Genomic DNA, 6,611 nt, shown 5'->3' on the forward strand with positions numbered 1-6,611 from the left:
ATGGCCAAGTTTGGCTCTATTTTGATTTTGGTTGCACTCCAGCATTCCCTGGATTTGCCACTGCTTTAGACCCACACTAAATCACTCACCACTACTGAGGATTCTAGCTTGCTTCATTCAGTTTTCCAAAACACTAAAAACAGAGACCCATACTCAGACTTCTCTTCAATAAGGTGGATATGTGCCACCTCATAAGGTTTTTCTGTTTTCCAAGTTTTTTTTTTAAGGGATGCACCTACACAGGGAATTGGAGTTGATTTGTAATGAGATGGTGAAGAGAAATGGGAAAATGTTGGAATACTCACCACAATGAAAATATAAAGCAATAATTATAAATAGCATTTGCCTAGCTGGGTTGGGCTCTGACCTATCCAAGAACTTCTTAAACAGGTAGGTCTTTTGTCTCTTATAATTTTAGACATTGTTTTAAATATCTAATTAGATGCATTTCTGCTGTCTAACTTGATAGTAAAATAAGGATTTTACTATCCATATTGATGATGTTCTCTCGTATATTTCCTAGACAGTCAATTATGAATACTTATAATCATACAGTTTTTGAAGTAGTAACAAAATGTGCTAGTGGATTACATTTATTGGCGTTTATGACTTGCACATATATTTTAAACTAATTTTGCATTCCTTTAGTCCCATAAATGTGAACTGAGTATATATAACATTTCAAACCTACACATGGGATCATGAGAGAGTGGCATAAACAATAAGGCAGAGCAACCCCTTGGAATACGTGACCCACTGCAGAATTAGTCAGCACTGCAGAGATGAGGACACAGACCTAGCCAAATATGCTGCACCTTGAATTCAATATCTACCAGATGTTCCCATACTGAAAGATGTGTTTTCTAACACTGCTTCCAGAAGGTGATTAAATACTATACCAAAGCCACACTGGAATGCTTCACAAGGTCAACAAGTTTGCTTGCTTATCTGGCTAGGGTCACTTCTCATGACCCAGAGGCTCTGGAAAGGAGAAGCCTAAGTTTTCCCTCTTACCAGCCTGGATAAAGAGTCTGTTTCTCATTGCTGGACTGCACTGGGTGTGTCTGGACAGACTGGTTCTGATCTCTTTGTCTTTTCACATGGGCTTCTCTGTTCCTTTTTTCATTGTTCACAACTCCCTTTAATAGAAAACTTGATAGGACAGAGGGACCCTGTCCACTCTTCCTGTTTATTAAAAAAAATAAGAAGTTTTGAATCTTAGTACAAAATCTTAGCTACATATTTCATTTATTCTAATAATTCTTTTATTTTCTTTTGCTTTTTATTGAAAATAGATTCTTCTCTCACATAATACACCTTGACCTCAATTTCCTCTCCCTTTTTCCCTCAAAGCCCTTCCTGAACTGCTTTCTCATACACACCCATTCTACATCTCTTTGTCTTCAGAAAAAAAATAGATCACCAAGAAAAGACAACCAAACTGTACAAAACAAGTCATAATATGATAAAACAACCCAACAGGAGAAAATGAGTCCCAAGAGCAAGTAACAGGATCAGAAATAAATCCACTCCCTCTGTTAGGAAATCCATAAAAACACCATGCTAACATCCATAATATATATGCAAAGATCCTGGTTCAGACCCCATGCAGGCCCTGGGCTTGCCAATTGAGTCTCCCTGAGCTCATGTGAGTCCTCATATGAGTCCTTTGATTCAGTAGGCCATGTTCTTGTGTTCACCATCCCCTCTGATGCCTACAATATTTCCTTCCCCTCTTCTCTGGGAATCCAGGATTTGTGAGTGATTAGAGAAGGTTATAAATCCAAATATCAAAGGAATTGATATCTTGAAAATATCTCGTATTTTCAAGAACAGGGAGAATATGGTCATCTGGAATCTATTTGATCTGTGGCAGGTGGATCCAAGTCTTACAACTTTTTGATTCTCTGAATCTTATATGAACCTTAGTTTACAGAAAAAAATCTGTACATTAAAACTTATTATTATATTAAAATCAATACTTCATAAAAAGAAGTTACAGCAATAGTATGAAACAGTTGTAGCCTTCCCACACCAGCCAGATATTGTTGCTATAACCTGCCTGCCCGTCATTGACACAGAAACTTGAGTCAGAGCAAGGTCATGCTGAACACCTATCTTGTTATTCTCTGTATATACAAAGGTTTGTTAATCTTACAAAATTCCACAATTTCTCATGGGACCCATTAAATTAAAGGTGAATATGAATTGTTAAGTATAAAATAGCTTGAGTCAGAATTGACCACTGGACTGTACTTCCTGCACCTGCATATGAGCTCATTGTGTTTTGGGGGTTTTGCCTTTATAAGCTGACAGTGAAAGATGTTCATTACCATAGCCTCAGCCCCAAGTTCTGAGCTATGGTGGTGATTTATCTTTAGTAGGGTATGCATTCAATCAAACATTTCTAACTAAGACCTGTGTTCATGAGTTTGTGGGGCTACTCCTTGACCCCAACAATTTGGTTTGATTTTTGTCAGTCCTATTTAATTATACCCTAGGTCTCTTTTTGTTTATGAATAAGATCCACAAAAACATGAAAAGTCTAGATGTATGTCCACTTTGACATTACAAATAAATGCTTTGTGTGATATTTCCTGAGACTGTTGAGAGGAATGTTAGCAGATCCCCTTCCACAGGAAGCTGTTCCTCCAGGCCCATTGTTGTCTATGTACATGAATAACAAGCAAATTGTAAGTGGTCTCTATAGTTCTAAGCCCTTCTAGTTTAAGAATCATGGAGTTCATATCCCACATACTAGCTAGAATGTTGATGCAACAAGCATCTCAAATTTCACTGCTTAGTAAGAATCTGGTTTTTTTCTCACAGGTATCCTAATATTTCCATGGTTTTCCTCTTCTTGGTTAGTCTTCTGGCTAACTCCAGGTCTAAGATAATCTCAATGAAATGTTAGAATTTTCATATCATCTCTCATCCTCTAGTAAACAAGCTGTGCATGAAACCAGCTGTGCATGCATATGGTAGTAGTATTGCCCTAACATGGAGGTCAGAAGTACACAATCCTGGTGAGACTCAGGTTAAAAACTTCCTCTGTAGTCTGTTGACAAATTACAAAACCAGTCATAATTCCAGGAGAGAGAAGTTATTTCGGTCTTTGTTTGGAACAGCATAGAAGTCACAGTGCACACAGCGTGGAAGCAAGGATAGAGGACAATTGTCCCTGTTTTATTGTCATCATCTCGATTTCAGATGGAGAAAAACAAAATGCTTTGCCCAGGGATGATCATAATGGACAAACTTGAAAATCTCTCTTGGTTAAAAAAGCAAAGTAACCTCTTTTAACCAGAATTTTTTTTTAAAACCGTCCTAATACCTGTTCTTGCCATTTCTAGAAGTTTTAAAGGAAACCTCCTTTCAAACATATTTCAAAAATTCTCTTCTCTAGGAAAAGTTAACTAGAAGCAAAAAGATTTTCTGTACCTCATCACTGAAGATGAAAAGCTGTTTGTAGGTACCTTCTGGTCTGGGTCTGAGCACTGAGCAGATCCTGGGTGGCAGCTCTGCACCCAATCTCACAAATCCCAGAGGAAGCAGGCCTCCAAGGAGCTCTAACCTGGGCAGTATATTAGGTAAGGAGACAGTAACACCCTGCCCCAAACAGGGAGTAACTGGGACCCACTGGGATCCAGGAATTCACTTCTGGCCCAGAGCTCTGGTTCCTTCCAGTCTGGGCCCAAGCACTGAGGAGATCTTATGCCCCAGCTCTAACTCCACTCCACACAGTTCTGAAACAACCAAGATAATAAGAAAGATAGACTCCACTCGGAGACAGGGCAGGTAGCACTAAGGAGATCCAGATGATGAAAGGCAAGCACAAGAACATAGACATCAGCAACCCAGGGTACTTAGCATCATTACAACCTAGTTCTCCCAGACTAGAAAGTCCTGAATTCTCCATATCACCAGGAAAACAAGATTCAGATTTAAAATTACTTCTAATGATGATGATAGAGGTCTTCAAGAAGGACATAAATAACACTCTCAAAGAATTTGAGGAGAACACAGGTAAACAGATAGAAGCCCTTAAAGAGGAAACACAAAAATCCCTTAAAGAATTACAAGAGAACACAACCAAGCAGGTGAAGGAATTGAACAAAACCATTGAGGGCATAAAAATGGAAGTGGAAACAATAAAGAAATCACAAAGGGAAGCTACCCTGGAGATAGAAAACCTAGGAAAAAAATCAGGAGTCATAGATGCAAGCATCACCAACAGAATACAAGAGATAGAAGAGAGAATCTCATGTGCAGAAGATACCATAGAAAACATTGACACAACTGTCAGAGAAAACACAAAATGCAAAAAGTTCTTAACACAAAACATCCAGAAAATCCAGGACACAATGAGAAGACCAAACCTAAGGATAATAGGCATATATAGAGTGAAGATTCCCAACTTAAAGGGCCAATAAATATCTTCAACAAAATTATAAAAGAAAACTTCCCTAACTTAAAGAACAAGATGCCCATAAACATAAAATAAGCCTACACAACGCCAAATAGACGAGACCAGAAAAATACCTCCTGTCACATAATAATCAAAACACCAAATGCACAAAACAAAGAAAGAATATTAAATGCAGTAAGGGAAAAAGGCCAAGTAACATATAAAGGCAGACCTATCAGAATTACACCAGACTTCTCATCAGATGTTATAAAAGCCAGAAGATCCTGGACAGATGTCATACAGACCCTAAGAGAACACAAATGCCAGCCCAGGCTACTATACCAGCAAAACTCAATTACCAAAGATGGAGAAACCACGATATTCCACGACAAATCCAAATTTACACAATATCTTTCTACAAACCCAGAATTACAAAGAATAATAGCAGGAAAGCTCAATACAAGGAAGGAAGTTATATCCTAAAAAGAGCAAGAAAGTAATCCTCTTCCAACAAATCCAAAAGAAGATAGCCACACAAAGATAATTCCATGTCTAATACAAAAATAACAGAAAGCAACAATCATTGTTCCTTAATATCTCTTAACATCAATGGACTCAATTCCCCAATAAAAAGACATAGGCTAACAGACTGGATATGTAAACAGGACCCAGCAATTTGCTGTATACAGGAAATCCAAAAGGCTGGAAAACAATTTTTCAAGCAAATGGTCCTAAGAAACAAGCTGGAGTAGCCATTCTAAAACCTCCAGCCCGAGAACACAAAGGGAAGGACCCATGGCTCCACCTGTATAGGTAGTTGAGGGTGGCCTTGTCAGGCATCAGTGGAAGTAGAGGGCCTTGGTGTCTGGATGATTGGATCCCCTAGTGTAGGGGAATTTGAGAGCAGGAAGGTGGGAATGGGAGGATGGTTGGAGCACACCCTCATAGAAACTCCCAGAATTATATGGATTAAACATGACAAAGGCAGGCTGCCAGAAAACTAGATTCCAGAATTCAAACAAAAAATTATCTTGATACTAAAATTTGTTTTGAGAATTGTATATTGCAGAATACACAGCCTTGATGTATCTACTCATCAAGCAAGCTGAGCAGACCTGCCCAAACCTCTGATGTCCTGGAATTTCAGCTGGATGCAGTGAAGACATAGATGTCAGAGGCTTATCAATTTACTCTTTCCCTCCACCCCTCTTCTAATATCTCAATGCCTGTAACCAGCTTGAAGAAGTTAATGAAGAGTTGGCACCCCTATTCCCTGGGCTTGGAGACTAAGGTGGTTACTATTGAGCTGTCTTTCTATGGAAAAGTAGTGGTTTTGTTGGAACAGGGAGGAATATCTAGGGATTATTGAATAGCCATAACCTATTGGTAGAAATCTGTATAATTGTTATTAAGCTAAAGTTATAATTTCTTAAATGGTACAAAATTTACTTTGATTTCAAATTCAAGATTTTCATTGATATGAGTTTCTTATTGATATAAAAATGAGATTAATATTGTTACTCTCATAGGCATTGTGCCTATATAACACATTTAGGAATACAAGGCTTAGACCCAGTCCTTCTTTAACTCTTTTAACTGATTCAAGATGGTTAGCCTGTAAGTTAAGGGCCTATAGCAAATTCATGGCTCTAGGTTTATTGTTAGGGGGTTTTCTATATTTTATTTAGAAATAGCTGAGAGGAATTAACAGACAACAGTTCAGATTGCCTTACATAAATAATTGGTTTTCAAAACGTCAGAAGTCCACAGAATTGACGTTACAAACATTTCTGTATTAATGTTCATTTTGATTAGAGACCTGCCTGCTCCTGACAGCTTCCTGTCTTGGATTCTAAGAAGAAATTGAGCATCTTTGGAGTCACTACAGTTGTGGTGACAAAGCCACTAGGCAAGAATTGCCTTTTTTTCATCTACAGACAAATTACTGTCTGGAAAAGGACACAGTTGCAGAATAGTCGACTGATTATATTTGCCAAGACTGAGTAATCAGCCCTTAATAATTCTGCATCACTAGGTCTGTCAGATGATCCTGGGCCAGAAGGCTGAAGATCGGATGCTCCAATGTTTTTTAGTATAGGAACTGTCCAGGTGTTCAGCAGTCTATATAAATTGACTAAGTTTTAGAAGCTATGCTTTGTGCTTCCCATAATTTCAGTTAATTCAGTCATTCTGGATTTCTGAT

Source organism: Grammomys surdaster, unplaced genomic scaffold (genome assembly GCF_004785775.1).
Source record: "Grammomys surdaster isolate TR1022 unplaced genomic scaffold, NIH_TR_1.0 501, whole genome shotgun sequence".
Lineage (NCBI taxonomy): Eukaryota > Metazoa > Chordata > Mammalia > Rodentia > Muridae > Grammomys > Grammomys surdaster.